The 17,854-nt window shown below is 54.7% G+C and overlaps 1 long non-coding RNA gene across 1 annotated transcript; it reads left to right on the top strand.

The window, feature by feature from the left end:
- Positions 1–622: 622 nt before the first annotated feature.
- LOC132438749 (uncharacterized) lies at positions 623–15,968 on the top strand. Its single transcript, XR_009522218.1, has 3 exons — positions 623–665; positions 2,041–2,127; positions 14,535–15,968. It is a non-coding gene; the product is annotated as an uncharacterized lncRNA (long non-coding RNA).
- The last annotated feature ends 1,886 nt before the right edge of the window (positions 15,969–17,854 follow it).

Raw genomic sequence — 17,854 nt, 5'->3', positions numbered from 1 at the left:
CAGTACTGTACTTATCTGAGTTGGACTGTTGGGAGGGTTAAAATAGGTAGTTCATATAAACATGCACAGTGCCTGGCACAGAGTAAGCGCTCAATAAGTTAGAACTATTATTATGTTTTAAAAATGAAGATTATTACAGGCGCTAACTTGGAGGGAAGGGTTAGCCCCATCCCTACGGACCTGCCCCAGGAAGGAGGAGCCGCCCCTCCCCTGACCCCGCCCCGCTGTCTTCCGAGGGAGGAGACCCCCCCCATCCCAGGCAGGGACGAGGGGGCGGAGGAGCGGGAGCGACACATTTTTGAGTCGTGACCAAGTGGAAACTCCCTCCCCAAGGCGGAAGCCGGGGGCGCCCCACTGGGGCCGGAGCCTCCGCCGAGGCGGAATCCGCAGCTTGGGGGGCAGGGCACCGCGGGGGACCCGGTCCCCGCCCCTCACAGCCTCATGAATATGAATGAGCCGGCGGGGGAGAGCAGAAGTGCAAGGCGGCCCCGACCCGGCTGGCTCCGCCCCCGCCTCGGGCCCGCGACCGGGGGCGTGGCCAGGCCGCAGACGCCCCGCCCCTCACACCCCGCGAGGGGCCTCCTTCCGGCCGGCGCGCCCCGGACGTGACCTCGCGGGCACGCGCCGGAGCCGCCCTGGGGGAGGTACGCGCACCCCTCTCGCAGGTAGGGCCGCCCTTTGTCCCCGGCGCCGCCCCCCGGAGTCCCGGTTCCCGCTACCCACCCCGGCCCGCGGCCCCAGCGCGCACTGCCCTTCTTGCTTCGGCCCGGCCTGGCGGCCCCCAGGGCGAAATCTGGCCCCTGAACCAGGCTCCCAGGCGCTCCCGCAGCCGAGTAGACGCGATAGGAACTCTTCGTTCACTCCAGCGCGGGCACCCGGGGTGGAGAGGGCTGCAAAAGCCCTGCCCTCACAGGGCTTGTGCTCCAGGGCGAGAGGCCGGCGGGTGAATCAGTAGAATGTCCACTATGTCGGATGAGTGTCAGGGTGAAGACAAAAGCGGGGGACGGACATCCAGGCGGCTAGGAGGGTCCTTGAGAAGGTGACTTTTGAGCGAAGTCTCGGAGGAAGCGAGGGAACAACCGGTGCCTGGGGGTGTTGGGGGCAGCCGGGCATTGAGGCCGGTGTGCCTGGAGTGGAGAGAGGGGCAGAAAGAAAAGACGGAATCATGACAGTAATGGCTCAGTGTTGAGCAGGTGCCCGGCAAAGTGTTAGGTGCTCTATGCATATTATTTCCTTTAAGCCTCAGGACAGCGCAGATGTGGGCGCTACCATTGTGTGAGAGGAAATCAGGCTCAGGCAGGCTAAATAACTTGCCCAAGGTCACACAGCATTGGAGCCCAAGGAGACTGGCGTCATTGCCTGAAACACCCAGGAGGCCCAGGGTAGGGTGACCTTGACCAAGTCCGGTCCTCTGTGCCGCGCGCCTCAGTTTCCTCCCAGAGTGCTAGAGGGAGAGGGTGTGATTGACCTCCTGAAGTGAAAGATGGGCGGGCAGGGTCCTTTTGCTGACCATCTGCGCAAAAGCCAGCTGGTTGTAATTCATACCCAGCAAATGGGGACCTGAAACCGAGCCTGAAATCAGTGCACAGAACAAGGGCGTAGCAGGAGCCTTCGAGGATGTCTGTTCTCTTGGGAGAGGCTTTTGTTGTCTGGGAAGCACTTGTCCCCCTTTCGGCTCTGGTGCAGGTACAAGTGGCTTTGGGGAGAGAGGGCAGAAGGCCCAGAGCCTGGAAGAGGCTGCTTCTGGGGGTGGTTGGGGGGAGCCCGGTGCGGCTGAGTGCTCCGGAGCAGTAAAAAAGGTGGAGTCAGCCAGGCAGGCTGTGTGCCGGCCAGCAAGTGCAGAACAAGCAGAATCCCCCAAACATGCCTGTGAGTCTGGAGAGATTCACACGCACACGCACAAACACAAAACACACGAAACCCGCCCATGTCTGCACCTGCAGCACATTCAATGACTGCTGCGCAGACCAGAGGGTAAGAGCCTCAGGGCTACCGATCTGGCTCTGCTGGCCATGCTGACGGGTTCTCTGCTTTGGGAAGGGGGGAAAATGTTTTCGTGCTCCTGTGAAGATCTGCTTGTGCCTCTGATCCTGAGAAGGGCTGTGGGTTTCTAATGGGGCAAGGATGGTGAGTCTTCTGCAATTTGCCCCTTCTCCAGCCTGGCGCAGCCTCCAGCCTTGGCCTTTGGGCTGTGGTGTGAAATGTGGCCCTGGGAGGGTTAGGGGTGCGACCCAGCCCCCTGTGTTGGAGTCTCCGGTCAGTAAGAGGTCCTGGTGGTACAGGACCACAGCAGAACTTACCGTCAGGCCTGTTTGGTAGATGCTCAGAAAGTTTAAGTGGTTTGCCTGAGCATGCACAGCTGTAAAAGAGCAGAGATGGGATCCTAGTCCAAACCATTTGACTGCAGAGCCCAAGCCCTGCCCCTCTGGGAGCTGATTCACCCCTGTAGAGGGGATACATTTCGTGTTTGGCCTGGAGACCCACACACACACACATACTCTGTGAGGTTGTAGGGGTGGCAGACGGGATGATGACCAAAGGGGATGGAGACACTTTCTGCTTTTCTTCTCAGCCACACCGTCCCCAGACCTTGTCACCAGGCCTTTGTGTCTGGGTCAAATTGGTCAGTCCTTTCTCACGGTGGGACTGGTGCAGGTGGGGCCAGAGGCACCTTGGGGGTGCCGGCAGAGGGCTTCCTCCTCATGAAGTTTGGGGGTCAGGTGAATGACTCTCACTCTACCTGGGCGCCTAGGACCTCCCATACACCCTGGCCTTTAAGGGGGCAGCTGGAGTTCTGGTCACTGACCAGGTGGGCCAAGAGTGTGGGAGTGTCTGGGTGGAGGTCTAGAGGTCTGAGGCGGCACATGTGAGTCCTGAGACTCATGTGGATAAATGTGGATAGAATGCCGGAAAGAGGTGAGGGCTGGTCCCCTCAGGTGAGTCTCCGTGCATTGCATTGTCGCCTACTGAGCTGGTGATATTCTGAGCCTTACAGCCCCAGTGGATTCTCAAACTGAGAGACTTACTGAACCGGTAAGTCCAGGGTGGGGCCCGGGGATCTGCATTTTTAACAAGCTCCAGATGCATGTGGGCCTCTGACTAAACCTGGAAAACCACTGTCCTGGACTTCCCAGCCAGGCAGCTGTGAGAAACCCCTTCTAGCAAATCCGGAGCCTGGTGTGCGTAAATGCTTTCCACGACTGAATTTAAATGCATTCCACTCTCCGTTGGGGTGCTGTCATCAGCTGAGCTTCTCCCCTGTTGAAAATAAATGATGGGGGGCTCCCCTGGTGGCGCAGTGGTTGAGAGTTCGCTTGCCGATGCAGGGGACACAGGTTCGTGCCCCGGTCTGGGAAGATCCCACATACCGCGGAGCGGCTGGGCCCATGAGCCATGGCCGCTGAGCCTGCGTGTCCGGAGCCTGTGCTCTGCAACGGGAGAGGCCACGCCAGTGAGAGGCCCGCGTACCGCAAAAAAAAAAAAAAAGAAAATAAATGATGGACTCCGAAGCGATAGTCCTGCCTCCATCCCTCCCCAGCCAAGTTTCCCCAGAGAGCAGGCCACCCAATAACCTGCTCAGTGCAGAGCTGTCCCGAGCTGTCCCCTCGGCAGCACTTCCTGTGGAGACCTCCTCCCAGCCGCCTCCCCGCAACAGCCTGTGCTCCTGCTCACCTGAAGCTCTCTGGGGTCTGCACTGCCTCCCCTGCCTGTGGCCCCCTAAAACCAGGTATTCCCTAGGGTTGCATCCTTGGGCCTTCTCGGCTTGATGCTTTCCTCAGTTGCAGAGGCAAAAGTGAGGGAAACCCCATCTCTATTCAGGAGAGCACCCCAAACTTACACCCAGCCTTCGGGGTGCACCAGGCCTACATTTTTAGGGGATAGCTTGATATCTCCCCTCAGCTAGCCCCCTGGAGCTCTTCGATGTAGGGTCTTTGACTTGAGGGGAGTCTGGTCACACCTGTCACCCTAGAGTGGTCCAGCCGCTGTGGGTTCTGCCAGGCTCCTTCTATGCCGCACACGCTGGTAGAGGAAAGAGTGCCCCTCTCAGTAGCCGGGCTTCCCTTCTGGACACTTCTGACTTCTTTTTGCTTTCCCTGATAAAACTCTTAGTACCGCCTCATCTTCCTGACTCCCCTCATTGGTGTCTGTCCTAGTGCCCCAGGCTTGCAGCCTTGAGGTCTCTTTGCACCTTTTCTTCTCCCCCAACCCCCCCAGGCATGGTCAACTTCTGCTTTGGCAGCATCTCTGGCGTCCCTCCATCCGTCCACCCGCTGTTAGGGGCCTCTGAGCTCCCCAGCGGCCTGCCCACTTTCTGAGAACCAGACTCTGAGCCCAGGGGCATCAGTTGAACAGGCAGGTCTGCCTCAAGACCAGCCCATCTGTCACCTGCTCGGAGGCTGCCCGGCTTCCCTCCATCTGTGTCAGGGGCCACGTGGCGTTGGGTCAGTGTCCCCGCCTGGAGTCAGGGGTCTTGGTTCAGATCCTGTTTTTTTGTTTTTTGGCCACGCTACCTGGCTTTTGGGATCTTAGTTCCCCGGCCAGGGACGGAACCCAGGCCCCAGCAGTTGAAGCGTGGAGCCCCAACCACTGGTCCACCAGGGGATTCCCCAGATCCTGGTTTTTGCCATTCCCAGCATTCTAACTGGACAGATTCCTTGAGCCCCCAGAGTTCCTGTTTCCTGTCTATAATGTCAAAGCTGGTAATAATAGTCCTATCTCACAAGGTTCTTGTGAGGATTTATGTTTCATGACCTCGTCTCTAGAAGTCCTTGGCCTGGAATACTGCTTGATCTTTATCACCACGTTTAATCCTCAAAACCATGCTGTCAGGTAAGAAGTCACTGTCAGGCCCATTTTGTAGATGAGGCAGGGGAGGCTCAGAGAAGCCAAGTGATTGGCCCAAGGGCACACAGCTACAAAGTAGCAGAAGTGGGATTCAAGTGCAAACCAGTTCACCCAAGAGCCTGAGCTTCTAACCGCTAATCCCCTCTTTGGGTTCTCTTTCTTCATCTTCTGTTCATTCATTCACTCATTCAGCAAATTTTTTTTTTAAGTTCTTTTTTTTTTTGCTGCGTTGGGTCTTCGTTGCTATGCGCAGGCTTTTCTCTAGTTGTGGCGAGCAGGGGCTGCTCTTCGTTGGGGTGCGCGCAGGCTTCTCATTGGGGTGGCTTCTCTTGTTGCAGAGCACAGGCTCTAGGCGTGTGGGCTTCAGTAGTTGTGGCTTGCGGGCTCTAGAGCACAGGCTCAGTATTTGTGGCGCGCAGGGCTTAGTTGCTCCTCGGCATGTGGGATCATCCCGGACCAGGGCTTGAACCCGTGTTCCCTGCATTGGCAGGCAGATTCTTAACAACTGTGCCACCAGGGAAGCCCTTGGCAATTATTTATGCTGAATGAGTGAATGAATGTGTGCCTACTATCTAGGGCAATGAAGGAACAGAAGAAGCCCTGCCCTGTCTGTGAAGGCGCAGATAGGCTGAGATGCATAGGAGCTCCTGTAGGAAATTGCCCAAGGCCCCTCTTCCTCGCTCTGCCCTGGGGTCACAGACAAGGACACCCCACCCCGCATCTCGCCTCCCCACTGCTCCTTGTACCTAAAGGCCTGCAGGCATTGGACTGGATTTGGGTTTGACCCTTGTGAAGGAGGAAGTGGATCATAGCAGGACCTGCTGTAGGGCTTGTAAGCCTTGGAACCTCCAGGGGGTGGGGGCAGTGCAGGCATGAAAGGAATGGAGTTGCAGTTGGGTACCCCATGAGATACCACTTCAACCCAGCAGATGGCAGTGACAAAAAAGGAGGGGCAATAGCAAGTGTTGAGAAGAGGGAGGAATTGGAACCCTCTCCCACTGCCGGTAGGCATGTCAGGTGGTGCAGGCACTGGCAGTTCTTCAGCATAGTCACCATTTGACCTGGTGATTCCACTCCCAGGTGTGCACCCCAGAGAAATGAAAACACATGTCCATGCAAAAACTCGTATGTGGATGTTCACAGCAGCATTATTCACAACAGCCAAAAGGTGGAAACAACCCAAAGGTCCATCAACGGATGAATGGATAAACAAATTGTGATCTGTCCACACAATGGAATATTACTCAGGCATGAAAAGGAATGAAGTACTGACACAGGCTACCATGTGGATGAACTTCGCAAATGTGATACTCAGTGAAAGAAGCCAGACACAAAAGGCCACATATTGTATGGTTCCATTTCTAGGAAATGTTCAGAATAGGCCAGTCCATAGACAGAAAGTAGATGTGTGCTTGCCAGGGGCTGGGGGCAGAGGGGTGTGGATGTAACTGGTAAGCAGTGCAGGGTTTCTTTGAGGGTAGTAAAAATATTCTAAAATTGATTGTGGTGAGGGTTGCACTACATTGAAATACTGAAAACCATTGAATTGTATACATTAAAATGGTAAATTGTATACTATGTGAATTATATCTCAATAAAACTTTTATTAAAAAAAATATTAGCCAGACACCCCTACATTAATGCTGACAGAAGGCGCGAGCACAAGGACTCAAAAACTTGCTGAGCAGTCGGGGGACATTATTTGGGGTTGCTATGCTGTGGTTCCCACGACAAGATCGCCGAGAAGTGACCCTGTAGATAAGGTTTCCGTTCATCCTTTAGGCCTCAGCTTCCATGTGACTCCTGAGAGAGGCCCCCACAACCCTCCCTTTGTCCTTTGTCATCTGTCTCAGTCCCTTCTTTCTTTCCTTTAGAGCTGTGCCCGCACTTGGAATTATTTTCTGTCTGTGGACCTGATTCTGTCTGACTCTCTTGCTGGGCTGAGTTCCGTGAGGTCAGGGACTTGTCTCTATCTTGCTTGCCGCATAGTAGGTGCTCAGTAAATTCCTGCTATGTGAATGAGCCACATATACTGATAACAGCTGGGGGCGCCCAGGCTGGGGTCCGTGCTCGTGCTCGCTGCAGGGGACAGAGCCAGCAGGGCGGATCAGGATGTCTCCTGGCCCCAGTGGCATTCTTTTTCCAGAATGTCCCTGGAAAGGAAGCCCAAAGCCTGGTCTGGCTGGGAAGAGGCGATTGGGGAGGAGAGCGGAGCGGGAGCTGGGGCCGGGGGCGGGCCTGGGGAGGAAGTCTGCAGCCCCAGGCTGCCGAGGGCGCGGTGTCTGTGTTTGCACCTTTGGAATGTGGCTGATTCACTCTGAGGGGAGCCAGGCAGCCACCGCTGCCGCCTCGGATCCGACATCTGGAGGCTAAATTCCAGGAGGAGAGACGGAGTCTTGGAAGCAGATGTCAACTTTGAAGGTCAAACTGAGCCAGGGAGGAGGAGGCTGAGAGGGTCCCACACTCCCCACCCCCCCACCCCAGGATTCTGGGAGAGAGGTGAGGCCCCATCCCCAGCCTTATCCCAGCTCCTAAGCTACCAGGGCCCCGAAGGGGACAGCGTGGGGCAGGGAAACAGTGTGAGCTCTGCAGTCAGACCTTCCTTCAGAGAGCTCATATAACTGCAAAGGCCGAGGGCCCAGCTGGTCCAGTGCTCAGCAATGGCCCTGCGACACTGGCTTGCATCTCCTGGCCCAGTGTCCTCTGTGTGGGTTTACTCTTGGGCCTTCGCTCCCCAAGGCCTGCGAACTCCTAGCTTGCCTCTCCCTGGGGTGCCAGTGAGACCCTAGGCTTGCCTCTTGTTGGCCCAGTTGGGGCCCAGCTCATCCTGGACACTGATGAGACAGGTCTGGGTCAGGAGCTCACTGCAGTGCAGGGCCGATGCCCAAGAGCCACACGGAGAAAGTGGGAGTGGGAGGGGTCCCCCAAAAGAGCCAGTGCCAGGGTGTGGGCAGAAACAGTACTCTGCTGAGCTGCTCCCACAGAACTGCCTCCTGGGGCTTGTGCCAGGCACTGTGCTTGGCTTTATGGCTCTTACCTACTGGAGTGTCCCACTGGCTAAATTCCTTAAGCTCTCAGAAGCTCATTTTCTTCATCTATGAAATCTCATAGGATTCTTTTTGGGATTGACTGAGACAATGCTTGCAAATCCCTTGGCACCTGCCTGGCCTGGAGAAGGTTCTATGCTAACTAGCCTAGGTCCCTTTCTCTTCCCTGTATCTAGGTGCTGTGTGATCTGCCCTGTGGGCTGAAAGGATGGTGTGTGTGTGTGTGTGTGTGTGTGTGTGTGTGTGTGTGTCTGTGTGTGTGTGTGTGTGTGTGTGTGTGTATGCGTGCGTGTGTGCATGCTCCTTTCTCTCCTCCAAGGACTACTTGGGACAGAGGATGGAGGCAGGAGGGACAGGAAAGGGGTAGAGGGAGCAGCGGGTGGGCCTCACCTGTGAGCCTGCAGGCTCAGGCCTGCCTCTGGGAGTTGCCTCCGTATGCCCTCAGCTCCACCTGGGGCTGGAGGAGGGCCCCAGGCTCTACTCCTGGGAGTGGCTGCCTCTTTCCCTCCCGTGCCACAGCGTAAACCTGGTCGTTTGACATGGGTGTGTGTGTGGGGGGGGGTGGTTAGGTGGTGAAGGGCCTGACCCAGGCTCGTCCATCTCCTATATTCTCTCTCTTGGAACCCTGGAACCTGGGGGGTGGCTCAGAAGAGGAAACTCGGTGCCCAGAGTGATCCAAACCTCCTGGACACCTCCCGGGAACCTAGAGGTTCTGGGAGGGTGGAGGGCCAGCCTCCTGTAAGCTTTCTGCAACCATTTGTGAACTGAAGTAAAGCTCCTCCCAGAATCTGCTCGGGGCACAGGGAGTGCTCCAAGGAGTGTCCCCCGCCTTCCCCCAGGGCTCAGCACCCTCCACTCCTGCCAGCCCTGCCTGCCAGCATCCCTCTGGGATGCCACACATCTGTGGGTGCCTGCTCATCCCCACCAAACCACCCACGTCCTCTGACTCATAGCCCAAATGCCACCTCCTTTGATTCCTGACAAGACTCCCGCACTCACGGTTATTCTCTTCTGGACGTGGTGGTGTCGGTACCTCTGTGCGGAGCTTATCTCCACATCAGCCAGCGTGGCGACTGGGGGCTCCTGCATCGGTCACTCGTTCACGTCCTGCACGCCCTGATCATGACTCTACGACAGTTGTCCCGGGCTGGGACCAGGCTGCCCGGCTCTCTTCTGGGTGTCAAACATTTTTTGATGTGTTCATCTGGTCTCTTCCATTAAATGACTCTCTGAAGTTGAAGGACATAGTAACAGTAACGAGAACTACGTTTTCTGAGCTCTTACTAAGTGCTTTTTAAAAATTGAGGTAGAATTCACATCCCGTAAAATTCACCCCTTTAAAGTAATACAATTCAGTGGGTTTTAGTATATTCACAGAGTTGTGCATCCATCTCCACCATCTAATTCCAGAACATTTTCATCATCCCCCAAAAGGAACCCCAGGATGTTCATCAATTGTAAGAAATGTACCGTTTACATGGGGGATTTGATAGTGGGGGCAGGGGGTGTATGGAAAATCTCTGAACCTTTGCTCAGTATTGCTTAAAAACTTAAAACTACTGAACTCAGGGAATTCCCTGGCGGTCCAGTGGTTAAGACTCCGTGCTTCCGCTGCAGGCGGCGTGGGATCGATCCCTGGTCAAGGAACTAAGAGGTGCGGCCAAAAGACAAAAAAAAAAACTACTGAACTTAAAACTGCTTTAAAAAATAAAATCGATTTTGGGAATTCCTGGCGATCCAGTGGTTGGGACTCCGCGCGTTCATTGCCAAGGGCCTGGGTTCAAGCCCTGGTCGGGGAACTAAGCTCTCAAAAGCCGTGCCATGTGGCCAAAAAAAGAAAAGAAAAAATTGATTTAGAAACAAAACAAAACAAAAAAGAACCCTGAACCCATTAGTAACCACTCCCCATTCCTCCCCTCCCCACCACAGTCACTGGCAATCACCCGTCTGCTTTCTGACCCTACAGATTTGCCTGTTCGGAACATTTCATATATTGGGTTGGCTAAAAAGTTCATTTGGTTTTAAGTAGAAATAAAAGACATTTTTCATTTCCACTAAGAACTTTATTGAACAGCGTATTCATTAACCAAACGAACTTTTTGGCCACCCCAATAAATAGAGTCCCACAATATGTGGTCCTTTGTGTCTGGCTTCTTTCATCGAGCATCGTGTTTTCAAGGTTCATCCATGTTGTAGCCTGTGTCAGTGCTTCATTCCTTTTTATGGGTGAATAATATTCCACTGTATGGATGGATCAGCATTTGTTTATCCATCCATCCATCAAAGGACATTCGGGTTTTTTCTACTTTTTGTGAATAATGCTGCTATGAACATGCATGTACAAGTTTTTGTGAAGGTGAAGTTTTTCAATCTAAGTGCTTTTTGACAAATGACCCATTTAATCCTCACAGCAGCCCTCTCTGTTGGTGCTGGCATGATCCCCCTTCTGCAGGTGAGGAAAGCAAGGCTCAGAGAAGTGAGTCAAGGTCACACAAGGTCACAGCTGGAAGCTGTGGGGCTGGGACCTTCCTGCCTCCTGGCCAACAGGCCCCAGTGGGGCCTACTACGGTGCTTCTGTACATTTTTAGCAGAGCCTTGCCCACTGCTCTTAGTTTCGGCTCGCGGGATCTTGAATCTTCCTTGTGGCATGTGGGAACTTGAGTTGCAGCATGAGGGCTTAGTTGTGGCATGCGGGCTCTTGGTTGCGGCATGTGGGATCCAGTTCCCCAACCAGGGATCGACCCTGGAGTGCGGAGCCCCAGCCACTGGACCACCAGGGAAGTCCCTCCCACAGTAAATGTTGCTAACTCTTCAAACAAGGGCCATGCAAACCTCAAGCCCCGGAAGTGCTCTATGATCTGTCAAGGTGAGTGGTCACCCGCTCAGTGATCCTGTGGCTCCAAGGGCTGCATCTTAAGCGGTTACAGGAGATCTCTACCACCATAGAATGATCATCTACAGATCCAGGCAGGACCAGGCCTTTCCCCTGCTTCCTCTGGATGCCGTTCTTACCACCTCACGGGGTACCAAGCCCCAAACATTACTGCCCCTTTTGTTCATCTGCAGCCTCTTTCCTGAGGTTCCTGGGCTGCCTTTCATCTCTTGCCTTCTTGGATTTGGCGCACAGCCCTGGGTCACCTGCCGGTAGACTTTGTTCCTTTTGCCTTCCTGGGAGCATGGCATGGTGGGTAATTGCTGTCAGACAAGCCCAGGTTCACTCTGGCTGTGTGGCTTTGGGCAAATTTCTGAACTTCTCTGAGCTTCTGTTTGCTCATCTGTGTTGGGGGGGCGGGTCACACACACACACCCGCCAAAACTCTGATACGGCGGGTGTGGGACTGACTAAGGGCAGGGAGATGAGGGGCTCCCGCGGTGCCCAGCACCTCGCACACACTTGGGAAGTTGAGGTCGGTCCTCACGGCAGAGGCAGGCTGGCAGCGGGCCCAGGGAGGGGGCGGGGAGATTTGTGTTTCTCCCTGCCTTTGGAGCAGTGGGAGGCTCCCATGACTCAGTTCTGCCCAGAGGAGGGGGAAGTCAAGGCCAGACCTCTGAGGACCGGCCCCGAGGGACCTCCCATCCTCCTCCCCACTCTGCCCTCTGCCTGTTTCCCCACCCAGTGCTTCCGGCAGTGCTGGGCAGGGCCCCACACATACATTCTCTGCTGGTCGCCTGGGCACACCCTCTGTCCCTTCCCCAGATCTGCAGCCCCGACTTGCTGCTCCATGGCCCAAGGGCTCAGACGCTGACCATGATCATGGACCACCTTGAGTGGGTGCCACAGCCCCATGGCCTGAGGCAGGAGGGGCAGTGATGTGGAGGGGACGTGGGCCGAGGATGGGAGGGCCTCCTCTGGCCGCTGGAACCGAGCTGCAGGCTCCTGCCAGGGAAACCCTCTCTCCTTGCTGCTGCCGCGGTGGCTCAGCTTTTCCCAGCCCTGCCTCTCTCCTCCTGCTTCTCACATTTCAGCTTCTGAGTTACTGGCATCACAGCCTGCTGCCACTGCTGCTGTGGTCACTACACCAGACAGATGTTAACCCCCAGTGTGCTGGCGGGAGCAGCACAGCCGCAAATGGGTGCAAGGTCCAGAGGTGTTGAGGGAGGAGAAAGCCGTCTTGAAACTGTCCTTTGCACCAGTCAGGTTGCCCTCTGGAGAGCTTCTCTCACCTCCTTCCTCCCTGTCCGCCCAAACTTGAATCCAAAGCCTTCCCTGACCCCTAGGAGTTGCTCCTTCCCTTGGCTGTCTGGGCACTGACAGTCAACCACAGAACATGGGTTCCATATCACCGTGAACTTGACCTTGTCATTTCAGCAGACAGGGTTTTCTCCCTCCACATCCAGCAGCTCCCCTCTTGCACCTGGCCATACCTGGGCAGGGCCTGGCCACCAGAACCAGGGGAGCTCTCAGCCTGGAGGCTATTCTAGGGGCAGCAGCACAGGCTGTTGAAGGAGCCAGGTGCTGGCACAGACTGGTCAGGTGACCTTGATAAGTCCCCAGGGTGTAACAGGATTTAGGGGCCTGTAGTGAGGATAAAACGGGGAATGCAGGTAAAGCCGCCGGAGCAGCATCTGGCACACAGTGGCCCAGACCTCTCGTGCCCACACACACATGCCTCCTGACATGCTAGGGTTCTGAGCTCCCCTCCTCAGGGAGAGCTACTCCCATTTCCTGGCAGCCTCCCCCCTCACAGCCCACCCAGGTCTGCTTTCTCATCAGAGAAGGCCTGTGTCCCTCCCCTGGCCTGGCTGGTCCCAGCCCACACTTTTCCATCCTCAAATGGGACTGGACGTCCCGCCTTGTCTCCCCGCCCCTGTCCACTCCTCCAGTGGGAGGAGAGCCCGCTGCCCAGAGGCACACTGGACAACCTCTCGAGCTCGGCAGCTCCCCAGCTGTCCTCATCCCGATTCCTCTCCTTCCTGCCTTTCTCCTGAACCCCAAATGCTCCCTCCCGGTTTCTCGTGGCGCCCCTGCTGACCCTTCGTCCTATCCAGCCACACCCCCTTGGTGCCTTGGCTGACTTACTCTCTTTTTATGTTGACCAGAGGCTCTGTCCTCCCCTTCCCCTGCACCCCTGGTTAAAGGGCCCAGGCTGGGCGTCATTAGGTCCCCCTTTACTGCTATGCTGTGCCCCAGGCTACTGGGCTGCCTGGTGGGATTGTTATAACCGCCTTGTCAGCTTACAATCAACTGAGGAAGTGGTCACTCAGCCATTTCTGTCTAAAACTGAAAGTCCAGCCAGGGTGGCCATTCGCTGAGTTGTTTTGGTTTTTGGTTTTTTTGCTTTTAGTTTTTTTGCCACACCCAGTGGCTTGCGGAATCTTAGTTCTCCGACCAGGGATTGAACCCGGCCACGGCAGTGGGAGTGCCGAGTCCTAACCACTGGACTGCTGGGGAATTCCCTCACTGAGTTTTTATACAACTCAGTGGGATGCACCCAATCGAAGCAGATGGCCTGGTTCCTCCTTGTCCATGTGTTGAAAATCAGAGGGGCATTTCCCTGGGGGGACCCAAGACAGGGCGAGCTGGTGGAGGAAGAGGAGAGGAGAAGGCAGGAGCTCCCCCGTCATGGACTGCAGTGTCAGGTCTGGAAACATGGGGTCAGGACTAAAGGGGGAAACGGGAGACACGCCACAGGTGGACTCCAGTCCCCTTTCCAAGAACTCCCTTATGAGCAAAGTGAACCAGATCGGGCTGTTAGAAGGAAGCGGGCATCCAGAGGTCAGGGCCTTTGGGCACCTTGACAAGCCTGGTGCCCCAGAATCTGCAGGGCCTTGGGGGTGTGGGGAGCTGGGCTGTCAGTCCTTCCACCCCAGTACCTGCCTTGGGTTCCCCCAATGTGCTCAGGCTCAGCTTGCACAAAAGCATCGTGTGTGCCAGGCTCCCCCTAGTGGTTGGGGGACCCCAGCCTTGTCGGCCCAGGAGTCTCCCTGTGACTAGGGTAAGAAAGGGGACCAGGGCATTGGGGGATATTGGGGTTTGCTCCAATCCACTGCAGAAGCGTCTGACCCCCATTCTGCCTTCCTGGGAGCATTCAGGATCCTCTCCCAGGCGGGGGCTTTTTGCTTCCATGGGGCCTCATCCCTGCTCCAATGACTGGTATCCACAACCCCCCACCACCCTGCCCCCCCCCTCAAGCAGGCTGGGGTTCCCCATATGCACCAGATTATGCTGGAGCCTTAGAGGTCAACGGGGGCCCTAAAGGCCATCTGGTCCTTCTATCCACCACTCCTGGCATATTTGTGTAGAGGATAAAGCCTCAAATTAGGGTTGGGGCCCTAGGTTCTTCTTCAGGCTCCATCTCCAATTCTCTGTACATCCTGAGGGACGTTCCTTAACTTTCTGTGCTTCTCCTTCGTGGTCCCCCCTCAATAGTAGCAGAATTCTCCAGTGACCCCCAATGACTTTTGCCCTCGTATACTCCTCCCCCTTGAGTGTGGGCGGAACCTGTGACTATGGCATCACTCCCGTGATTAGGGTGTGTTATATGGCACAGTTGCCCTTGAGGTAGATTATCCAGGTGGGCCTGACCTAAGCACACAAGACCTTTAAAAGCAGAGTTTTCTCCAGCTGCTTGTGGAAGAGGAAATTAGAGAGATTCAAAGCGAGAGAGGGAATCAACATGTGGGACTCTCTCTCTTCCTCAGATGGTGGGGCCACGGGACAAGGTCCTGAGGATGGTCTTCAGGAGCTGACAGTCCACAAGACAACGGGACGTCAGTCCTACAGCTGCAAGGAACTGAATCCTGCCAACAAACAGTGACTTTGGAAGGGCATCCTAGCCCCTGATGAGATTGCAGCCCCGCTGACACCTCGATTTCACCCGGCAGGACTCTGAGCCGAGAGCCCAGCCGTGCCACACCTGGCGATGATAAACTGTGCTGTTTCAAGCCAATTAATTTATGGAAATTTGTTACACAGAAGCAGGAAATGAATACATCATCTGTCCAAGGAGAAGAACAGTATTCTTGACACACATGTAGGATAAAAGTTTAAAACTGAGAAAAATGCACCCCCCCTCCCAACGGGTGCTATGTAGAGTGGAAACCTGCCTCGGCCTCTGTGCTGACAGTCTTCCTGGCTGCAGTTTAAATCCACATTCTCAGGGTTCCCATCTCTCACCTGAACCTCCAACCAGCCTCAGAGGAAGGCAGGTGTGTTCTGAGAAGGGCAGTGCCGATCGCACCATCAGGGCAGCCAGATCCCACTTTGGCTGAAGAAAGAAGCTCTGGAACCCTCTGCTGTAGGGGATCCCTGTGATTTCTGGGGCTCCCGGGACTTCTGGACATCTTTAGGGTCAATAAAGCTGTTTTTAACCTAACAGCTTTATTTGGGCTTCCCTGGTGGCACAGTGGTTAAGAATCCGCCTGCCAATGCAGGGGACACGGGTCCCAGCCCTGGTCTGGAAAGATATCACATGCCACGGAGCAACTAAGCCCAGGCACCACAACTACCGAGCCTGCGCTCTAGAGCCCACGAGCCACAACTACTGAAGCCCTGCAAGCCTAGAGCCAGTGCTCCACAACAAGAGAAGCCAACACAATGAGAAGCCCCCGCACCGCAACGAAGAGTAGCCCCTGCTCGCTGCAACTAGAGAAAGCCAGCGCGCAGCAACGAAGACCCAGCGCAGCCAAAAACAAAAACAAACAAAAACCCCCAACATAACAGCTTTATTAGATATAATTCACATACCATATAATTCACCCATCTAAAGTGTAAAATTAAGTGGGGTTTTTTTTGTACAATCAATTTTGTAACCGTCACCACAATCAATTTGAGAACATTTTTATCACCCCCCGAAAGAAACCCCATACCCACTAGCACCCACTCCCCATTTCCCTCTGACTACCCCTCATTCCTTGGCAACCACTAATCTACTTTCTACCTCTGTGGATTTGCCTATTCTGGACGTTTTATAGAAACGGAATCATACAATATGTAGCCTTTTGTGTTTGGCTTCTTTCACTGAGCATCATGTTGTCAAGGTTCATCCACGTTGTGCCACGTATTAGTACTTCATCTGTTTTTATCCTAAGTAATACTCCATTGGATGGATAGACCATGGTTTTTAATAGACCAGTCATCAGTAAAGCCTACTGCTGACTCTCATTCACTCCTCCCACCTGGAATTTGGGGGTGGGGTTGGGGGAAGGGGAGCAATGGGGAATTTTGGGGAGGGGGGCTGATTGGGCTTGGGTTTGACAACATAGAGGAAGGAAAGCTGGGTTTTCAGGTGTCCCAGGCCACACTGCTGTCCCCGGCTCTTTCCCCCAGGCCGAGCCAGCCCCTTCTCCACACCCGCTTTCCAAAGCAGTGTCTGATCAGGGTCTCCAGCCCCAGAGTCCTGCTGCAGGTGGGCCAGCTCTCTGCCAACTCAGTACATGATAATCTGCATTTCTAACACCGATCATCTACGGGCAGTTATTTGATGACAGTCTTCACAGAGACTCCCCTTTTAAAGGGCAAACTGTCTGCAGGCTGATTTTCACACCATCAGATCCTACCTGGGAGTGTCTTTACTGTAAAGGAGAGGAGCCCCACATTCAACAGAAAAGAACCTTACAACACGCCTGCTTCCTTTCACTGTGACAAGTTTTGGGGTTTTTTGCCTTTTTAAAAAAAATTTTTGGCTGCGCCACACAGCATATGAAATCTTAGTTCCCTGACCAGGGATCAAACCCATGCCCCCTGCAGTGGAAGGTGGATTCTTAACCACTGGGCTGCCAGGGAAGTCCCATCACTGTGACAAGTTTGAGCAGGGAAGGGGGAAAGTTTGGCTTCTCCTGTGTCCCTCTCCTGCACATCACCAAACCCTGTCATTCTCTCTGGGCCCACTCAGATGTCTCTGGCCACTGCCGCCCGTGGCAACTCAGTACCAGTGATAATAGGAAATAACACTTATTAATGCTACGACATGCCAGGCATGTCAGCGACTTCTCGTGACAGCCTGCAAGCTATGTGCTATACGGTCTCTGTTTTACAGACCGGGAAGCTGAGTCAGGTCAAGGAACTCGCCCGCAGTCACCCTGTTAACACCTGGAGCTGGGGTTCGGGCAGAACCTAGATTCTGAATCACACTGCATGGCCTCAAGTCCTTTCTGGAAGTCTGTTGTCCGAAGAGCAGGGAGTGTGTGTAGACAGAGACAGAGGTCTGAGGACTGTGGCCCTGGGATATCTCGGATGCCAAGTAGAAAAGAACTTTAAGAAGTTCAGGTAGGAAACTCCGTGGTGGTCCAGTGGTTAGGATTCCGAGCTTCCACTGCTAGGGGCCTGGGTTTAATCCCTGCTTGGGGAACTAAAAAAAAAAAACGATCAGATACAGTGAAGACAGAAAACAGGGCTCCTTGGAGTCACCACTGAGAGCAATTTTCATGAAGTCCTGGCTCCGGATGGAGTGAGCAGGATGGGAGAGTGAGCATAAGTACCCACTTCTGGGACAGGGAATTTTGCAGTCAAGGAGAGCAGCATAAGAGTGGTAGCTGGAAGGGGATGTATGATTGTGCTTTTTTTTTTTTGGCCGTGCGGAGGGGCTTGCGGGATCTTAGTTCCCAGACCAGGATCGAACCTGCGCCCTCGTCAGTGAAAGCGTGTCGTCTCAAACACTGGACCGCCAGGGAATTCCCTTTTGTTATTGTTTTTAAATGGGAATAAAGACAGCTTGTTCTCGGTGTGGGAACGACCCAGTACAGGGCACGAGGTAAGGATGCGGGGGCTGGGTGGGTGGGGGGACAGCCGCTGGAGAGACATCTTTGAAGAATTCACATGGAAGGTTTCTCCGTGCACGGACAGAGTGCGGACACGCATCCAGACACAGGTTAGGAGGCAGATTTCCGGTACAAGGAGGGAGGCAGAGGCGGTGACGGGAGCTTTTGGGAGAGAGGGAGGATGGACCAGGGCAACATGAAGGAATCGCCAGCTGCACAAATGAGGATCTTGTTCTGGCATTTAAAAGTGAGATGGTGGGATT

This window comes from Delphinus delphis, chromosome 15 (genome assembly GCF_949987515.2).
Source record: "Delphinus delphis chromosome 15, mDelDel1.2, whole genome shotgun sequence".
NCBI lineage: Eukaryota > Metazoa > Chordata > Mammalia > Artiodactyla > Delphinidae > Delphinus > Delphinus delphis.
Note: the sequence above shows the minus strand (reverse complement) of the source record. Positions and strands in the feature narration are given on the sequence as shown.